This window comes from Aquarana catesbeiana, linkage group LG13 (assembly GCF_042186555.1).
Source record: "Aquarana catesbeiana isolate 2022-GZ linkage group LG13, ASM4218655v1, whole genome shotgun sequence".
Taxonomy (NCBI): Eukaryota; Metazoa; Chordata; class Amphibia; order Anura; family Ranidae; genus Aquarana; species Aquarana catesbeiana.
The window spans coordinates 122,037,114-122,058,184 of NC_133336.1; the positions used below are offsets into that span (position 1 = coordinate 122,037,114).

Here is a 21,071-nt window from a genome sequence, read left to right on the forward strand (position 1 = left end):
CTTCGGCCCAGTCTGAGGTCCTAAACACTCTGGAGAAGGTTTTCATCCAGTATATCCCTGTACTTGGCCGCATTCATCTTTCCCTCGATTGCAACCGGTCGTCCTGTCCCTGCAGCTGAAAAACACCCCCACAGCATGATGCTGCCACCACCATGCTTCACTGTTGGGACTGTATTGGACAGGTGATGAGCAGTGCCTGGTTTTCTCCACACATACCGCTTAGAATTAAGGCCAAAAAGTTCTATCTTGGTCTCATCAGACCATAGAATCTTATTTCTCACCATCTTGGAGTCCTTCAGGCGTTTTTTTTTTTTTTTTTAGCAAACTCCATGCGGGCTTTCATGTTTCTTGCACTAAGGAGAGGCTTCCGTCGGGCCACTCTGCCATAAAGCCGCGACTGGTAGAGGGCTGCAGTGATGGTTGACTTTCTACAACTTTCTCCCATCTCCTGACTGCATCTCTGGGGCTCAGCCACAGTGATCTTTGGGTTCTTCTTTACCTCTCTCACCAAAGCTCTTCTCCCCCGATAGCTCAGTTTGGCCGGACGGCCAGCTCTTGGAAGAGTTCTGGTCGTCCCAAACATCTTCCATTTAAGGATTATGGAGGCTACTGTGCTCTTAGGAACCTTAAGTGCAGCAGAAATTTTTTGTAACCTTGGCCAGATCTGTGCCTTGTCACAATTCTATCTCTGAGCTCTTCAGAGAGTTCCTTTGACCTCACGATTCGCATTAGCTCTGACATGCACTGTGAGCTGTAAGGTCTTATATAGACAGGTGTGTGACTTTCCTAATCAAGTCCAATCAGTATAATCAAACACAGCTGGACTCAAATGAAGGTGTAGAACCATCTCAAGGATGATCAGACAAAATGGACAGCAACAAAATGTCAACAATTCTGTGTTTTTCTGTCAATATGGGGTGCTGTGTGTACATTAATGAGGAAAAAATGAACTTAAATGATTTTAGCAAATGGCTGCAATATAACAGAGTGGAAAATTTAAGGGGGTCTGAATACTTTCCATCCCCATTGTACTCCAGATTGGACTTTATAATGGTGGAGCACAGACTGTTAGACTTAGTAGGAACAACATCCATAGGAATACAGACATTATCGGACCATATGAAATTAAAAATAAACAGCAAAGTAAAAAGGACCTGTGGAGGCTAAATGAGGATTTATTATTAGACAAAGAAAAAGAAACTATTATAAGAAAAGAGTTAGAGTTGTATTTTCAGCTTAATAAAACCCCTGAAGTATCTGAAGCCACGGTATGGGAAGCCCATAAAGCATATATGAGGAATATTAATATCCAATGGGGCTAGAAAAAAAAATGGAAAGATCAAATAATATAAATAGGTTGATAAAAAGAATATAGGAATTGGAACAATTACATAAAAAATGGACAAAAAAATACATGAGCTTACATTAATAAGAAAAGAACTGATGAAGCAAGAAACAAGGCAAGTTTTTAACTGAGTGGCAAAGGACAGATATAAATGGGGTAATAAGCTGGGGAAATATTTAGTAAAAACTTTGAAAAATAAAAAGTCAATTAATTTTATAGATAAAATGAAAAAGGAGAAACCGTATATTTAACAGAAATGGCTCAGGCCTTTCAAAGTTACTATAGTGCATTATACGCAGTGGGACAAAAGGGTTTGCAAGAAGCGGAACTGAGAAGAACTCTAAAAATACAAGAATATATAAATGAAGCAAACTTGGCTAAACTATCTAAAGAAAGATTGCAATTTTTAGAAGAACCAATAATATTAGAGGAAATAACAGCCCTAAAAAATACTCCAATAGGCAAGAGCCCAGGCCCAGATGATCTAACGATAAAATATTATAAAAGATTTTCAGAACAATTATCACTGAAACTCTGTAATTATATGAATAGGTTGGAAAAAGAGGAAAATCTGATGAAAGAATCTCTTTTGGCATATGTTGGTGATACCTAAAGAAGGGAAAGATGCAACTCTGTGCTCCAGCTATAGACCAATAGCACATTTGAATGCCAATACAAAACTGTACGCAAAGGTGCTAGCTACTAGATTGACAGAATTGATGTCTGAATGGACCCACGCAGATCAAACCGGGTTCATCCCAGGAAGAGAAGGAAATGATAATGGAATAAGAACTTTACTTCTGTTGCATAAATAAATTAAAAAGTTGAAAGACCCCTGTGCTATTTCTGTCAATAGACGCTGAAAAAGCTTTCAACAGAGTAGACTGGGGATTCATGATAACAACGTTGGAGAATATAGGAATAAGCCCTAAGATGGTTGGATGGGTCAAAGTACTGTATAGCCACCCTACAGCCGCAGTGAAAATCAATGGGAGTCTGTCATCAACTTTTGAAATGGTGAATGGTACAAGACAGGGGTGTCCGCTTTTATCCCTGTTGTTTGTTCTCTTGGCTACTATTCAAAGAAATGTGGACATAAGAGGGCTAAGGATAAGAGAGGAAGAACACAAAATAGCAGCATATGCAGATGATGTCCTATGCTATGTAACCAACCCCAGACTAACATTGCCAAACTTGGTAAAAGAACTTAAAAAATATGGAGAACTGTCTAATTTAAAAATTAATCCCATTACGTCTGAAATATTAAATATAAATATAGATAAGAAGGAAGAACAAGTTTTACAAGGAGAATTCCCTTTTACATGGGGGAATACAGAGTTAACATATCTGGGAATAAAACTCACTCCATCTGTGGAAAAAAATATATCAAGTAAATTAAATTCCCTTACTAAATGAGATCAAAACGGGGAAAAAAATTGTGATGAAACCTCCTTTCTTGGATAGGACAAATAAACATAATAAAGATGGTAATACTCCCGAAAATTTTGTACTAATTTCAGATGCTGCCAATAGCTCTACCCGAGATATATTTTAAGACACTTAGAGGAATGATATTGAGATGTATTTGGCAGGGAAAGGAACCGAGAGTTCAATATGCTCTACCGAGTAAGGACAAAGCACACAGGGGATTAGCCGCATTAGAAGGTATTATGAAGCAGTGGTTTTATCATGAATGGTGGAATGGAGTAAGATAATAAACGAAAAAAGATAGGTGAAACTAGAGATTACACAGAGTGAAACACAATTAGATAGGAATATTTGGGTATCACACAAAGATAGAACACTGAATAAAACAGCACCTGAATTAACTAAAAATGTTTTTTGAATTTGGGATAGAATGTATCAGTTGGCAAAATGGGAATACAATTCACCTTTTAATATCGCTATCGGGCACAAATATTTTTATCTCAGGGAATAAATTGCAATTTGGGGACTGGGTAAAGGACACAAAAAAAATAGAAAAATATGTTCACTTCAAGAGTTGAAACAGAGGTGATTTGAAAAAATTGAATGAATGGAGGTATTCACAGTTAAAACGCTTTGTGGCAGGGCTCCCACAACCGATTGGAACAGAAAAAAAATGAAATGCAATGGAACAACTATGCAATCCTCGGAATCTGGTCAAACATTGTATAGCGCAGATCTATAAAATAATTAGGGATATAGCGAAACTGAGAATACCTCCATTCATAGAAAAATGGGAAAGGGAATTGGGAACACGGTTAATAGAGGAGCACTTGAACAAAATATTAAAAGCGGTATATAGTTATTCAGAAGATATTCATACCATAGAAATAAATTATAAATGCCTTGCTAGATGATGTATAACTCCGGTCAAAGCACATAAATATCAGGCAGGGAGATCTCCAATGTGTTGGAGGGTCTGTAGCTCGCAGGACACTACGACACAGATATTGTGGGAATGCCCCAAGGTTAGAGAGTATTGGCAGGAGGTGTGGCAATATATAAAGGAGATTACTGAAGAGGAGGTAACATATGATCCATGGAGTGGTTTATTTCATAATACAAATAAAACAATGAAACAGTACAAAAATACATTAGTATTTCTACATATCTATTACATGCAGCCAAAAGGGTAATTCCTAAAAAGTGGTTGGATCCAGAAAAACCTACAGTGTGGGAATGGTTTAAAAGAATTGAGTATATATTTAGTATGGAAGACTTAAATAGTCGAGAGGAAGATCAAACAGAAAGATTCCAGGGGAAATGGGAAAAGTGGATGGATTTTAAAAGAACAAACAAATATACAGTGGGGACGGAAAATATTTAGACCCCCTTAAATTTTTCACTCTTTGTTATATTGCAGCCATTTGCTAAAATCATTTAGGTTCATTTTTTTTCTGTCATTCATGTACACACAGTACCCCATATTGACAGAAAACACAGAATTGTTGACATTTTTGCAGATTTATTAAAAAAGAAAAACTGAAATATCACATGGTCCTAAGTATTCAGACCCTTTGCTGTGACACTCATATATTTAACTCAGGTGCTGTCCATTTCTTCTGATCATCCCTGAGATGGTTCTACACCTTCATTTGAGTCCAGTTGTGTTTGATTATGCTGATTGGACTTGATTAGGAAAGCCACACACCTGTCTATATAAGACCTTGAAGCTCACAGTGCATGTCAGAGCAAATGAGAATCATGAGGTCAAAGGAACTGCCTGAAGAGCTCAGAGACAGAATTGTGGTAAGGCACATATCTGGTCAAGGTTACAAAAAAATTTCTGCTGCACTTAAGGTTCCTAAGAGCACAGTGGCCTCCATAATCCTTAAATGGAAGATGTTTGGGACGACCAGAACCCTTCCAAGAGCTGGCCGTCTGGCCAAACTGAGCTATCGGGGGAGAGGTAAAGAAGAACCCAAAGATTACTGTGGCTGAGCTCCAGAGATGCAGTCGGGAGATGGGAGTAAGTTGTGGAAAGTCAACCATCACTGCAGCCCTCCACCAGTCGGGGCTTTATGGCAGAGTGGCCCGACGGAAGCCTCTCCTCAGTGCAAGACACATGAAAGCCTGCATGGAGTTTGCTAAAAAACACCTGAAGGACTCCAAGATGGTGAGAAATAAGATTCTCTGGTCTGAGACCAAGATAGAACTTTTTGGCCTTAATTCTAAGCGGTATGTTTGGAGAAAACCAGGCACTGCTCATCACCTGTCCAATACAGTCCCAACAGTGAAGCATGTGGTGGCAGCATCATGCTGTGGGGGTGTTTTTCAGCTGCAGGGACAGGATGACTGGTTGCAATCGAGGGAAAGATGAATGCGGCCAAGTACAGGGATATCCTGGAAGAAAACCTTCTCCAGAGTGCTCAGGACCTTAGACTGGGCCGAAGGTTTACCTTCCAACAAGACAATGACCCTGAACACACAGCTAAAATAATGAAGGAGTGGCTTCACAACAACTCCGTGACTGTTCTTGAATGGCCCAGCCAGAGCCCTGACTTAAACCCAATTGAGCATCTCTGGAGAGACCTAAAAATGGCTGTTCACCAAAGTTTACCATCCCACCTGACAGAACTGGAGAGGATCTGCAAGGAGGAATGGCAGAGGATCCCCAAATCCAGGTGTGAAAAACTTTTGCATCTTTTCCAAAAAGACTCGTGGCTGTATTAGATCAAAAGGGTGCTTCTACTAAATACTGAGCAAAGGGTCTGAATACTTAGGACCATGTGATATTTCAGTTTTTCTTTTTTAATAAATCTGCAAAAATGTCAACAATTCTGTGTTTTTCTGTCAATAGGGGGTGCTGTGTGTACAAGAATGAGGAAAAAAATGAACTTAAATGATTTTAGCAAATGGCTGCAATATAACAAAGAGTGAAAAATTTAAGGGGATCTGAATACTTTCCGTTCCCACTGTATAAAGAACTTTGTGGCAATATAGATATCTGAGGGGGAGGAGAGGGAAGGGGTCTGTGGCATGGGGGGAGGGGAAGGGAAAATGAGGATAAATTATGTGAAATATTATATCTGTGTTTTAAGAATGTATATTGTAAAATAATAAAGTTTAACCGCTTGACGACCAGCCACCGCCATTATACTGCGGCAGGTCGGCACGATCCCGCGAGCCGTCGTAGCTATACGTCGGCTTTTGGGATCGAGATAGCAGGCGCACGCCTGCTGCACTGCGGGGGTGGCAATGCTCGTGGCCAATGGTCGCGATGACCACTGGCCATGAGCGATCATGGGCATGAGAGGCAGAACAGGGATGTGTGTGTAAACACACACACATCCCTGTTCTGTTCTGTGAGGAGTGACAGATCGTGAGTTCCTAATAGCTAGGAACCACGATCTGTCATTTCCTCTAGGTCAGTCCCCTCCCCCTATAAATTAGAAACATACACAGGGAACACAGTTAACCCCTTGATCGCCCCCTAGTGTTAACCCCCTTTTCTGCCAGTGAAATTTTTACAGTAATCAGTGCATTTTTATAGCACCGATCGCTGTATAAATGCCAGTGGTCCAGTATGCCATGTAAAACGACACAGTGCTGAATCGCAAAAAATGGCCCGGTCATTCAGCAGCCAAATCTTCCGGGGCTGAAGTGGTTAAATAAAAAAAAAAAAAAAGAAGGGGAGTCACTCACTATGGAGTGTGTTAATACATGTAGCACAGGAAAAAAAGTCAGGGGTATGGATGGAAAGTTACAACCCTATTTAACAGCTAATCAGCTGTAGGTCACAATATGTAATTTATGGCCATCTGTGCACTTGTTGCCTTTTGTATGTAAGCCATGCTTTACGTACCCCTAGGGTATGTTTTGGGAAACGCAAGGGGAATATTCTGAATGTCTATGACAAACATTCAGTCCTCCTTTCCAGCAAACACAATAATGATCTTGATAACCTTAGGGTGTTTGAAATTGAAGTGATCATGGGAGATGCTGATGCTTGCAGGTAAAGCCTCTTTTATAAGCTCTTATCTTTAGTTCTTTCCATAGATTTTGGATTGGCTGGGCCATTCCAGCAGCTTTATTTTCTTTCTTTAAAGCCAATTGGGAGTTTCTTTGGCTTTGTGTTTGGGATCATTGTCTTGCTGAAATGTCCACCCTCATTTCATCTTCATCATCCTGGTAGATGGCAGCAGATTTTTATCAAGAATTTCTTGGTACATTTTTTATGTGTAATAAAATGGGATGACACAGGGAAAAAGTATTGAACACGTGAAGAAAGGGAGGTGCAAAAAGGCATGGAAAGCCAAGACACCAGATAAAATCTATCAGTAATTAGAAAGCAATCTTGCCCCTTGTCAGTGCAAATTAATATCAGCTAGTTCAGTCCCAACTGTTAGCCTATAAAAAGGTGTCTCATTACCAAGGTGTCACACAAGAAACATCTCATGATGGGTAAAAGCAAAAGAGCTCTCTCAAGACTTTTGCAAACTTATTGTTGCAAAACATGCTGATGGCATTGGTTACAGAAGGATTTCTAAACTTCTAAATGTTCCAGTGAGCACTGCTGGGGCCATAATCCAGAAGTGGAAAGAGCATAATTTCACCATAAACCAGCCATGACCAGGTGCTCCCCACAAGATTTCTGACAGAGAAGTGAAAGGAATTTTCGAAAGAGTTGTCCAAGAGCCAAAGACCACTTGTGGAGAGCTTCATAAAGACCTGAAATTAGCAGGTACAATTGTTTCAAAGAAAACAATAAGTAATGCAGTTAATCGCCATGGGCTGTATGCATACTCACCACGCAAGACTCCATTGCTGAAGAAAAAGCATGTTGAAGCTTGTTAAGTTTGCTGCACAACATTTAGACAAGCCTGTGAAATACTGGGAGAATATAGTCTGGTCAGATGAGACCAAAATTGAACTCTTTGAATGCTACAATACACACCATGTTTGGAGGTCAAATGGCACTGCACATCGCCCCAAAAACACCATACCAACGCGAAGTTTGGAGGTGGGAATATGATAGTGTGGGGCTGTTTTTTAGCATACAGTACTGGCAAACTTCATGTCTTTGAAGGAAGGATGAATGGAAAAATGTACCAAGACATTCTTGATAAAAATCTGCCTCCATCTACCAGGATGTTGAAGATGAAACGAGGGTGGACATTTCAGCAATACAATGATCCCAAACACAAAGCCAAAGAAAGTCTCAATTGTTTTCAAGAAAATAAAGCTGCTAGAATGGCCCAGCCAATCACCTGACTTGAATCCAATAGAAAAAAATCTATGGAAAGAACTAAAGATCAGAGTTCATAGAAGAGGCCCACTGGACCGTCAGGATTTGAAGAGTTTGTGGAAGAATGGGCCAAAATTACACCTGAGCAATGCATACGAATAGTTTATCCATACAGGAGGCATTTTAAAGCTGTCATTACTAACAAAGGATTTTGTGCGGAGTATCAAATAAATTTCAGTTAGCGTGTTAAATACTTTTTCCCTGTGTCATTCCATTTTATTACACATAATTGAATTTCTGAACTTATTTGTTTTGGTTTCTTTGTATGTATGGATTGCATAGGTTGTTACCAGCGTGAAAATTTCATGTCAATAGTACCTTTTAGAAATATATTTACCTAAAAAAACAGTTACCTGTTCAATACTTATTTTACCCACTGTATGTGTGTATATACAGTATCTCACAAAAGTGAGTACACCCCTCACATTTTTGTAAATATTTTATTATATCTTTTCATGTGACAACACTGAAGAAATTACACTTTGCTACATTGTAAAGTAGTGAGTATACAGCTTGTATTACAGTGTAAATTTGTTGTCCCCTCAATATAACTCAACACAGCCATTAATGTCTAAACCGCTGGCAACAAAAGTGGGCACACCTCTGAAAAATGTCCAAATTGGGCCCAATTAGCCATTTTCCCTTCCCGGTGTCATGTGACTAGTTGGTGTTACAAGGTCTTAGGTGTGAATGGGGAGCAGGTGTGTTAAATTTGGTGTTATCTCTCTCACTGTCTCATACTGGTCACTGGAAGTTCAACATGGCACCTCATGGCAAAGAACTCTGAGGATCTGAAAAAAAAGAATTGTTGCTCTACATAAAGATGGCTTAAGCTATAAGAAGATTGGCAAGACCCTGAAACTGACCTGCAGCACAGTGGCCAAGACCATACAGCGGTTTAACAGGACAGGTTCCACTCAAAAGAGGCCTTGCCATGGTCGACCAAAGAAGTTGAGTGCTCAGCGTCACATCCAGAGGTTGTCTTTGGGAAAAAGACGAATGAGAGCTGCCAGCATTGCTGCAGAGGTTGAAGGGGTGGGGGGTCAGCCTGTTAGTGCTCAGACCATACGCCGCACACTGCATCAAATTGGTCTGCATTGCTGTCGTCCCAAAAGACGACAGCTATCTAAAGATGATGCACAAGAAAGCCTGCAAACAGTTTGCTGAAGACTAAGGACAGGGAATACTGGAACCATTTCCTGTGGTCTGATGAGACAAACATGTTTGGTTCAGATGGTGTCAAGCGTGTGTGGCGGCAACCAGGTGAGGAGTGCAAAGACAAGTGTGTCTTACCAACAGTTAAGCATGGTGGTGGGAGTGTCATGTTCTGGGGCTGCATGAGTGCTGCCGGCACTACATGAATGACAACATGTACTGTGACATACTGAAGCAGAGCATGATCCCCTCCCTTTGGAGACTGGGCCGCAGGGCAGTATAACATAACGACCCCAAACACACCTCCAAGACGACCACTGCCTTGCTAAAGAAGCTAAGGCTAAAGGTGATGGACTGGCCAAGCATGTCTCCAGACCTAAGCCCTATTGAGCATCTGTGGGGCATCCTCAAACGGAAGGTGGAGGATCGCAAGATCTCTAACATCAACCAGCTCCGTGATGTCGTCATGGAGGAGTGGAAGAGGACTCCGGTGGCAACCTGTGAAGCTCTGGTGAACTCCATGCCCAAGAGGATTAAGGCAGTGCTGGAAAATAATGGTGGCCATACAAAATATTGACAGTTTGGGCACAATTTGGACGTTTTCACTTAGGGGTGTACTCACTTTTGTTGCCAGCGGTTTAGACATTAATGGCTGTGTGTTGAGTTATTTTGAGGGGACAGCAAATTTACACTGTTATACAAGCTGTACTCTCACTACTTTACATTGTAGCAAAGTGTAATTTCTTCAGTGTTGTTACATGAAAAGTTATAATAAAATATTTATAAAAATGTGAAGGGTGTACTCACTATTGTGAGATACTGTGTGTGTATGTGTGTATATATATATATATATATATATATATATGTATGTGTGTGTGTGTATATTTAAATATAAAATAAAATCCTGGGGATGAGGTGCACTGCAGTGAACAGCATTAGTGCAAGCAATCAGGCCTTCTCAAGGGCCATATATTTTTAATTTTTTTTATCTTTTTATTATGGAGCATACTATGATGGCAATTTCTAATTCAGATTATATTTGTTGAATTGGGATGTTTTTCATCTCCAAAAGGCTTGACTGTATGAGCCCAGTGACTAATCCTATTACTTTCACTATTTCTGTATTATTATTTATGATTTTTGGGACTTGAATATCCATTTTTCAGAGCACTGTTGTGATACAATTGTTATATTAGTTAACCATTGTGGTGTAAGTCAATTGACCTCATCTCCAGAGCCTGTGGCAATAGTTGGCCATATACACACAAATGTTTAAATAAACATATATTTTATATATTTCTTTTACTCTTACTTTTGTCCCGCTTAAATTGATGTGCTTTAGTTTAATTGTGTTTTTTAGTGTTATATGGATGCATCTATGTCCCGTTTACTTCCAAGTCTACCGTCGATCCTATGCCTCATTATTATTATTATTATTATTATTATTATTATACAGGATTTATATAGCGCCGACAGTTTACGCAGCGCTTTACAACAACATTAGGGCAGACAGTACAAGTACAATACAATTCAATACAGGAGGAATCAGAGGGCCCTGCTCGTTAGAGCTTACAATCTTGCAAACCGTGTTGGTTGGGAGCATCTGCACCCTTTATGGCACAGGAGGAGTGACCATTGGCACACTTCTGGGAACATACTTTTGGTTTGCATACCAGTGATCGGCAGCCTGCTCTCCAACTGATCAGTGAGCGTGAGTGGAAGCTGCTTATTGCTTGTATTGACCGGAATCTTGGCCAGAATGCACAGATGTCCATTAACAGGATCAGCAATAACTTCTAGGCATTGTTACCTTTTTATAAACTTGCACATTTTTTTATATTTATCTATTCTATGGGTATAATACTGTATATACAGATTTTTAAAAGGTGTGTCAACATCATCATCATTTTGTATGCTAAAGGGTGTTTGGCATAAGAGTTAATAGAAAAATAGAATAGAAAAAATGAGATTGCATTACATTATGCTAATTTTTGCTTTTATGTTTACTTTCATTTTTATTATATTTTCATTATTATAATTTGTATGCATCTGGGCTCTGGAGATTGCCTCTGGCTGTCTCATGCATAGGTCCCTTTTCCTTTATAAGCGGGGCGTATAGTGAGTATCTCTTATTTAAGAAGAAATGTGGTACACAGACTAGCTTTGTTATGAAGAAGGTTTGTCCCTTGAAACATGTCAGTTGGCAAATTTACATGTCAGGATCATATGATCTTCATCTCTCATAGGACCACCCTGCCACTTGGGTTGTTTTTTTACATCACTGTTTTAGCCTTTGACTATTTTTAGTATGCACTCATTGGTTATTTATCTACAATAAATTTACTTTAGGTAATACATTAGGCTTTTGTTTCTGTTTATGTCTATATTGATCGCTATCAGTGGTAAAACTAAGTTTTTGCATCTACGATTGATGAAGCAGAGAGGAGCAGTCCATACATGTGTGAACTCTACCTTAGAGTAAAAATGGTACATTCCCCGTTTATGTTCAGTAATGAGGTGCATCACTGTGGTAAAGCAACCCTCTATGAATGTGACCGATGATTTTTTTTACATACGAAAACCCCAAAAAGAGATTTGTTGGCATTGAGGTTCACTTTCTATTTATCACAAGAAGATTCTCTTGTTTGATAGATTTATTTCAGAGGTTTTGTGATAATCAGATGTTTTGTTTATATGCACATCACTTCATACAAACAGCAAACACTGTACTAATGGATAGAACAGACACAACATGGAACAATTTACATTAGAAATATCACTTATAGTAAATTGAAATTCAATTGAGTTTTCCTTTATAAATAAGACACTAGCACATAACAGCATTTTATATAAACATAGCTTATAAACAGTAGTGTGTATTGAGAGAAGTATGCTTTTGACTATAAAGTTTCATATGTATTCAGTTTTTCACTTTTGCCTGATGCACTCTGAGAGTTGGAATAGGGCGATTCCTGGCATAAATAATACTTACTGTTCTTCTGCAAGCCCGTGGCACTGCTGAAAGTTTTTTAAACTAATGCCGCGTACACACAATCGCACATTCCAACAACAAAATACATGTTTTTTTTTTTTCAGACGTATGTTGGCTCAAACTTGTCTTGCATACACACGGTCAAACAAATCTTAGAAATTCCGAACGTCATGAACGCGGTGACATACAACACGTACAGCGAGCCGAGAAAAATGAAGTTCAATAGCCAGTGCGGCTCTTCTGCTTGATTCCGAGCATGCGTGGAACTTTGTGCGTCAGAATTGTGTACACACGATCGGAATTTACGACAGCGGATTTTGTTGTCGGAAAATTTGAGATCCAGATCTCAAATTTTATTTGTCGGAAATTCTGACGGAAAATGTCCAATGGAGCCTACACACGGTCAGAATTTCCAACAACGTGCTCCCATTGAACATTTCCGGTCGGAAAACCCGACCATGTGTACACGCCTCAAGCGTCATCTACCATACATATTTCATTTAGTTTTGCATGGAAAGGTTTGCCTTAGTCATGTCATTACTGGCATCTGAAATTGTCAGTTGTCTGGCTGCAATGCATATTCTCTTATTTCGGTATTTGAGTCATTGACCTGGAATACGTATGCAGATTGGGGTCAGAATTCATGTTTATGATATATACATGTTATCCTGTATATATCAAGCATATTGGTTAAAATGTATTTTTATACTGCCTTCACTAGGTTTATTATCTGTATTGTTAGGTACAATATCTCTTTAGATTCCCCTTTGTGAATTATGAAAAACCTGAGTTAATGTTCGTGTAAACTGTTATTTAGGGTATAGGAGCAGAAGAGAATAGCTAAAAATGTACATATTTCCCTTTGAATTGAACATTTCTGATGCTGCATACTGTAGATTTTGTAAACATTGTTAAAAATAAAGTTTATCTAGTTCCCACAGCAATAATATGCAATTATCTCATTCATACAAGAGAGTAAATGAAGCACCAGCTGCAGTGATGTATATGTTTGTATTCTTTATGATAGTAAAGAATAATAATTTATATTTTTCAATTTTACATCATAGTATGATTGATCAAAGAAACTCTGTATTGAACTTTTGGGGCAATAAGACTTGCACTACAATACATTTTCCTATCTGAGATAATAAATATAGCAACTGACAAACACCTTAAAAATAATCTACAAGTTAAGCCTTGAATCCAGTAAGATTTGGGATTCCTGTCTTGTCATCATTACTTGTATATGAAAGGAGTTCAGTTTTTACTGTTCCTTTCAGGTCTGTTCCAAGCAGACAATATTGTCACAGCTTCACTATATGTTGGTGTCAGTAGTTTTTTGAGGACAATATTCTGGGTCAGATCCTCTCATCTTGTCTTCTTTCTCCACAAGACTAGAATCTGCAGTGAATGGAAAGAAACATGTTTATGTATAACTGGAAAACATTTGCTGAGCACATTTTTCTTCAGTCCTCTCGGCTGTATGCTGAATGATATAATTTGACGACATGCATACTGGTTTTTTTGTCGCATGGCAAGCACAGCAGACTGCAGTAAATGTCAGCAACAATTTTGTGGCAAGGTTGAAGACTAATGTTTTTTGCACTTTATACATTTTTTTTTTTTTTACAAGCCTGTATTTCTCCCCATGTTTACCTTTCCAAATCACAACTTTTGTCAAAAGTAAAGCAGTTCTTAATCTGATCTAAGAGCTATCAGTGCACATTAAAGGACACTGAGCAGTGCTTTCACCATTTTGTTTGTCAGTATGCTTCATACCCTCCCTGTGAGCTCAGTAGCTGCAGTCTATATTTTCACTAATGCAACATCATTTGACAGTTGCAGTGGGAAAAGTTCAAAATGTTACCATGGTATGCAGGGGCATGATAGATGTCTGTGGGTGTGCAGTCTTTTCTGTCTGCATTTGTACTCATTAGGACTCTTGTATATACAGTGTGTATATAGCTGTATGGTCCTATCCACCTCTCTGCAATTCTGTGGGTTAGCTCTCATGCCGAATATGCTTTTTTTTTTTAAACTTTCTTGCCAGTTTTTTACTTTTAGATTGTACATTTTTCCTAAACCTACCCAATTGCTTAACTTGGGACTAGCATGCAGAGTGCATAACCTATTTGTATACACCTACTTGGGCAAATTTAGGTAGGAGCCAATTAAACTACTAGCATGCCTTTGAAGCATGGGAGGAAACCAGAATACAGTGAGAAAACCTATGCAAGCACAGAATATTGGTGCATAGTTAAAAGCTTAATTGTACATGATTTTTTTTTTTTATTATTATTTTATTGATGAATGTATATTAACTCCAATAAGTAAGTCTCTACATGGAAATATGGTGGCTTCGCAAAATTTGGAATTTTCATTTGGTTTAAGGGTAAAGTAAATATAAATCTGTTAAAGTGGAGCTCCAGTTCCCCCACCCCCCCCAGAAAAAAAAAATAATTAAAAGTCAGCAGCTACAAACCCTGGTCAGGGCACTTACCTGACCAGGGATCCAGCAATGTCCTCACCCGAGCCGATTCTTCAATTGGCTTTGGGTGCAGGCATCTTGGGTAAGGGAAACCGGCAGTAAAACCTTCTGGTTTCCTGCTGTGCGAGCCGCAGTGTTCTGGGACCTGTGATGTGTCCAAGAAGACTACGGGGGGGGAGGAGGAGGCCAAACTTCCGCACAGATTGCCATTGCGATCTGACCAAAAAATGGGAGCTGGTACCTGTCAAAACCAGGTCCCCCCTCCCCCAATTTCTAAATGTGGTGGGGGGGGGGAATGCAAACAAGCTCAACTCTTCCCTATTTGAGTGAGGTTCCGCTTTAAGTTGCCGATGTGATGTCCCAATGATCTCCTTCCCTATTCGCTTCTGTTCTGTGCCTGTCAGTGTGCCAATGTTAGCACAAATTGTAGAGGAGAATGGCAAGGTAATGTTACAGTTTACATACCATGTATGGTGCTTAATAATATCCCACACAGGACTTAATTATAAACATTTAGGTTTTCATTGAAGCTGTTGGCTTGGACTTTGACATGATGATCAGCAATGCTTTACATGGAAATATAGAACTTGTTACCTGTCATCAGGCAATATTTGTAATATGAGGCATTCCCATTCCTGTTCATGATTGAATAGAATTTGTCATGTTATGTCCTGGCAAACACTGATGAGACTGAATGCTTGAATTCCTCTCATTCTCACTTGGAGGCTCTGAACTGGAGCCCATGTCCTCAAAGATTCTTTTTAGCTTCCTCCAGCTCTCTCGGAGAGCTTTCCTGTATTTTCTAAAATGGGAGAACAAAAAAATATATTTATACTTGCATAGCAACTTGTACAAAAACACGGACAAAAAACATAATTATCTGCATCTTTGATATATTTTAATATACCAAAATGTATTTTGCAAAACAAACATTTGATTGGTAGGGAGTTTGTTTTTATAAATAAGGACTTCAATCTAGGGCAACACTATAGAGGGTTGCAGGGGGTCCTGCGCCTGTAAAGCTAGAGGTAGCTTTTTCTTAGTTATAGTTATCCTGCAACTTTAGATTCCGACTCTAGAAGGCTCATGTGGATGATGAAGGCAATTGTTTGCATTGTATTAAGAATAAATAAAACAAGGGTTGACTATGGCACACACACACACACATATTTTTTTAAAGGCATTCCTAGCACAGGTCATCCTGATTAGGGATATTTATTTACAGATTGTGGGTAGGGATAAAAATAAAATAATAAAAACTGCATTGTTATTAAAGCTCCAACAAAAGCAGCTACTGTACATCTAAACACCTGTGAAAGGAAATCTGTATCATGGGCTTTAACCAACCCACTCCATAATAACCCCCAAAAGTTATATACTACCCTGTTCACACTTCTGCCAGAACCCTGTATGTGGCTTGCTAGGAGCTGCATAGTCACTGCTTCCAATTCTCCTGTCTGGTCCATTTCTTCTCCTTATTCATGGAGAATCTCTCATTCATTCCTATGAAGAGGCTGTCTATTAATCATCCCGACAGTGGACACGGGCTCTATAGAAATTAATAAAATTTTTATGCACGTGCAGAAATGGGAATGAACCAGACAGGACACTTTACAGGAAAGATGTAGCAGGAGTGAGGACAGGTGAATATATGACTTTGGGGTGAGAATTCCTGGGAGAGGGCAGTAAGTTAAAGTTAAAAAGTCTAAAAGGTAACACATACATAAAATATGTTCGGAATATATAGATCATTTTCACTGAAGGTGATCACTGCATTTTAACATGCACAATTTGTATTGTACAAGTTTATGACAGGTTAAAGTGCTACTAAACCCACAACAGTAAAATCAGTCTGTATATGCAGAATAGCATACGTGCTCATGCTCAGTTTGGTCTCTATTGCTGGAGAGAACATTTCTTGTCTTGAGCTGAGCTTTTCAGGTACCATGATATGACATTACACATGTGGGTGTGTATACAGAGCCTAAATCACAGCCCAGTCCCTCCCTCGCTTCTCCATGCCCAGTAACTAAAAAAGAACACAGTGGGTGAAATGTTACATCTTGATTCATGGAAGATCTGCCTCCCATAACAGCACATGGACACAGGCTATAATGAAAATCTCCTACCTTAACTCTCAGAACTTGACAGACCCTGCAGTTTATCACAACAATGGTATACAGATCAGCCAAAAAGGTATATAGTGGCAGTATTTTATTGTAAAAAGATGATTTATAAGCTGTGGGCACTGAAGGGGGGGCTGATTAACTATTTTCATATTACTGGGTTTAGTAACACTTCAAAGTATAACTAAAGGCAAAACTTTTTTTTTTTTACGTTTTTTTTTTTTTTTGGATAGAGTGGAGAGGGATTAAAGCACATGTCAAAATGAAAAAAAAAGTTTTACCTATAGTTCTACTTTAACTCCTAGTGAAAAATCCAGTTTTTTAAGAACAGGTAAACCGTATTATATAGCAAAGTACAGGTGAACAAAAATACAGAATTTAGGTATGTGGGTTCTTTCTCACCTTTGTGCAAGTGTATTCACCCAAGGATTTATACCAGATGTCAGGACTACCAGCCATATTGAGGTCATCTTTACTATAGTAGGTACATTGTGAGCATAAAAGATTTCATAGAAACTAATGGTTACTGTTGGGATCCAACACACCAGCAGATAAACTAAAAGAGTAAAACAAATTAAAAATATAGATTGTAAATAGATATAAGTGATTTAAGTTGCATAGCATAAAGAAAGCTATAGCCAAACAACCAATGCACATCTGAAATACATTCAGTATACCTACCTATATTATACATACCTATTTCTTTACCAGAATTGTTTAATATTGGTCAACCAGTTATGTATATTACATAGCCTTGCCAAACTATCTTGGTTCTCCCTGCTATGAGGGCAGACACAGAAGAGGAGGAGCCAAGATTTCCGGCAGAAGGGGTGGTAAGGCGCCACTCTGTACAATACAATTGCACAGAACAGGTAAGTATAAACCGTTTTATTATTTTAATAAAACAAATAGACTTTATAATAACTTTGAAGTATAACTAAAGGCATTTTGTTTTTAGATTTGGATAGAGGGATGAGGTGTTAGAACCACTGCAGATTTTTTATTGTGTCCCTGTTAGGGAGATTTACTCACTTTAATTGTCCCGATCAGTAATGACACTGGGAACAAAAGTGAGAGTTAGGCTCCATTTGCGTTCACACGCTGCGTTATTCACCAGTAAAAATCGTCAGATTACTGCAGCTGGAAATGATAGATGTGTGGGAATTGCTGTGCACAGTGGGTGATTATTTGGAGGTATAACACATAGATAGCAGATGAAAAAACTGACAGTGGTTTTAGCCCTCTCCTACTTTACCATAATAAAAAAAAAAAAAATTGGCTTTTGAAATACTTTACTGCAATGCACGGTTATACACAACATAATGCGTGTTAACACACCATAAAGTTGTAAATAGGCCCTAAGTGTTGATGGTCTCTCCCTCCCCGAGACAGTATTTGGTAGGACCACCTTTGGGTTCAATTATACCTTCAGTTCTTTTGATGTAGGTCTCTACCAACTTTGCACATCTTGAACTTGCAATTTTTGCCTTTTTTTTTTTTTTTTGCCTAATTGCCCTAGCTCTGTCCGGTTCTCAGATAACCTGAGGTCTGGGCTGTCTTTCTAAGAAATTCTGGTTCTTTGTTTTAAACCATTCATTTGTAGCTTTGGCTGTGTGTTTTAAGGTTATTGGGGGTTATTTACTAAAACTAGAGCGTGCAAAATCTGGTGCATCTCTGCATAGAAACCGATGGGCTTCCAGGTTTTGTTGCCAAAGCTTAATTTAGAAGCTGATTGCACAGCTGCGCCAGATTCTGAGTGCACCAGTTTTAGTAAATCTCCCTCATTGTTTTGCTAGTGACCTGAGACTTTGACCTAGTCTAAAACCCCTTTCACACTGGGGTGCTTTTCAGGCAATACAGCGCTAAAAATAGCGCCTGCAAAGCGCCCTGAAAGAGCCACTCCTGTCTCTTCAGTGTGAAAGCCCGAGCGGTGTGCTGGCAGGACGGTAAAAAAAAAAGTCCTGCTAGCAGCATCTTCGGAGCGGTGAAGGAGTGGTGTGTATACCACTCCTGCCCATTGAAATCAATGGGGCAGCGCGGCTATACCGCCGGCAAAGTGCTGCTGCAGCAAGCGCCCCCGCTAGTGGCCGAATACCCCCGCAAACACTAAGGTTACCGCCAATGCCCCAGTGTGAAAGGGGCCTTAGATATCCTGCCAACTAAAACAGGTTATTCTCTGGAATCGCATGTGTTTGGCTCTGTCCAGCATGCTGTCCTGATTCTGACTTTTAACAGCAATTACTTTCTTCTCTCCATTTTTCCCATAAAACCCAGCTTTGTGAAGTGTGAAATTTGATTTTCTTCCGACCACATCTTTAGATTTCTTCTTTTCCTAGTTTCCTAGTCACTGAGATTTAGGAACTGGTCTTCTGTAGGCAGTGTCAGATGTGCCATATTGTTTTAATTTTTTAATAGTGGCCTGGTGTGCTTAGTTACACAAAAGTGATTCCATCTCACCAACAGGTATTCTTGTGCAATGCTTAAACAGAAGTGTGACATGGTTTTGCAAGAAGTAAATACCGTAACTTCCCCTTGGTCCCTGCTCTTATAACTAGTGCCTTCTCTGTCCTCAAGTATTTGGTGAATGACAGGGCTCTGCCTCGGGTAAACCATCTATATCTACTCTATAGATGCCAGGCCTCCTGTTCATTCATAGCCCAGCATTGTTTACTCTTTGCCATATGTGTCAGACAGGCCAGACCTGTCTGATGCTGTTATTTTATTTATTTTAAGGAAGAGGTGTAAATGAAGCTTTTAGTGTAACGTAGTTGATAATAAAGTACTGACTCACAAAACAACATCAGAATTAGTCTGTGACTCCAGCAGCATCCATATGCAACAATTTCATGATAATCTGTCCACTCTTTAATTATAATATAACTGGAAAAGCATGCTAGTAGGTGTCTTCAATCTATATTAAACTTTTTAAACACTTAAAGGATAACTAAAGGTTCAGTTTAAAAAATATAAATAATACAAACATGTCCTACTTACCTCCTCTGTGCAGTTGTTTTTTTACAGAGTGACCCGATCATCCTCTTCTGTCCCGCAGCAGCGCTCCTGGCTCCTCCTCTTCTCGAGTGCCCCATCGGAGAAGGGCTCTCCCTCGGGGCACCTGTGCGGGCGCGCTCCCGTGTCCTGCTGCTGCATCCATTGACACAGACAGCAGGACTCGGCTCCACCCCCCGGCTTGTGTCATTGGATTTGATTGACAGCAGCGAGAGCCAATGGCTGCGTTGCTATCAATCTATCCAATTAGGACCCCAGACACCGTCTGGAGTGGGTGTTTGTTCCCGGCGCAGGAATGAGCGGGCTCAGGCAAGTAAAAGGGGGGCTGGTTCACTACAAGAGGTTTTTGACCTCAATGCATAGAATGCATGGAGGTGATAAACCATGGGGGCTTACAACTCCTTTAAGCTGGCCATACAGTGTATGAACCTAATCGGGTTCCTAAAGGTACCTGACCAAATTTGCTATGTGGGTGCCCCATCAGCCACCTCCCACCCAACATCCAACTGAAAAATTGAAGTAGCTGGGCATAAAACTGTCAGCTAAATAGTGGCTGCATCCAATAAGATGCAACTGCTATATGGGTATTTTGACAGCCAGCAGGGCAGCTACAGTTGAAGGTTTTCCTTTCCACACTGTACAGCAGTGGTTCTCAACCTCAGTCCTCAAGTATTCCCAATGGGCCATGTTTTCAGGTTTTCCCTTATTTTGCACAGCTGCTTTAAATCTATTTTATCTAAGGGAAGTTCCAAAAAAATGTCCCGTTGGGGGTACTTGAGGACTGAGGTTGAGAACTACTGCTGTACAGCATGGATGGAGGAATTTGTTAGTTTTTATTCGTTCAGCTTATAGCCAGCTTTAAAGAAAGTACTGGGCCATATTTTGAAAACTAGGTTTACAATTGCTAAGCTATGCAGTATAATAACCTCATCAAATGGCAGACAGTGCCTAGGAGGGTACATCTACTCAGGACGTTTACTGCTCATATGATCTGAACTGACCGCAGGAGCAAGGAGGGTGTAAAAAGTGCCCACCTGGAATCAGCTGACTTAAAATTACTAATGGGAGTCAGGCCCACAATGTAGCAGGAAAATTCAGATCTTTTTTGCTGGTTAAATAATGGCCATTGCAGGGGCTGCACCAACAACTCTGGCAGGAAGATCATGCCATTGGCATCCCTAAGAGGTAAAGTACTCAAATAACAGGTCTAGGTTCAATTGTAC

General features: G+C 39.6%; 1 protein-coding gene and 1 long non-coding RNA gene across 3 annotated transcripts in view; one reads left to right on the forward strand and one right to left on the reverse strand.

The window, feature by feature from the left end:
• Positions 1-21,071, forward strand: part of SEC23A (SEC23 homolog A, COPII coat complex component) — a 248,004-nt gene that overhangs the window by 147,874 nt on the left and 79,059 nt on the right. The window lies entirely within an intron of this gene.
• Positions 12,069-17,627, reverse strand: LOC141117667 (uncharacterized). Its single transcript, XR_012237195.1, has 3 exons — positions 17,242-17,627; positions 15,308-15,515; positions 12,069-13,626 (listed from the first exon to the last, which is right to left on the reverse strand). It is a non-coding gene; the product is annotated as an uncharacterized lncRNA (long non-coding RNA).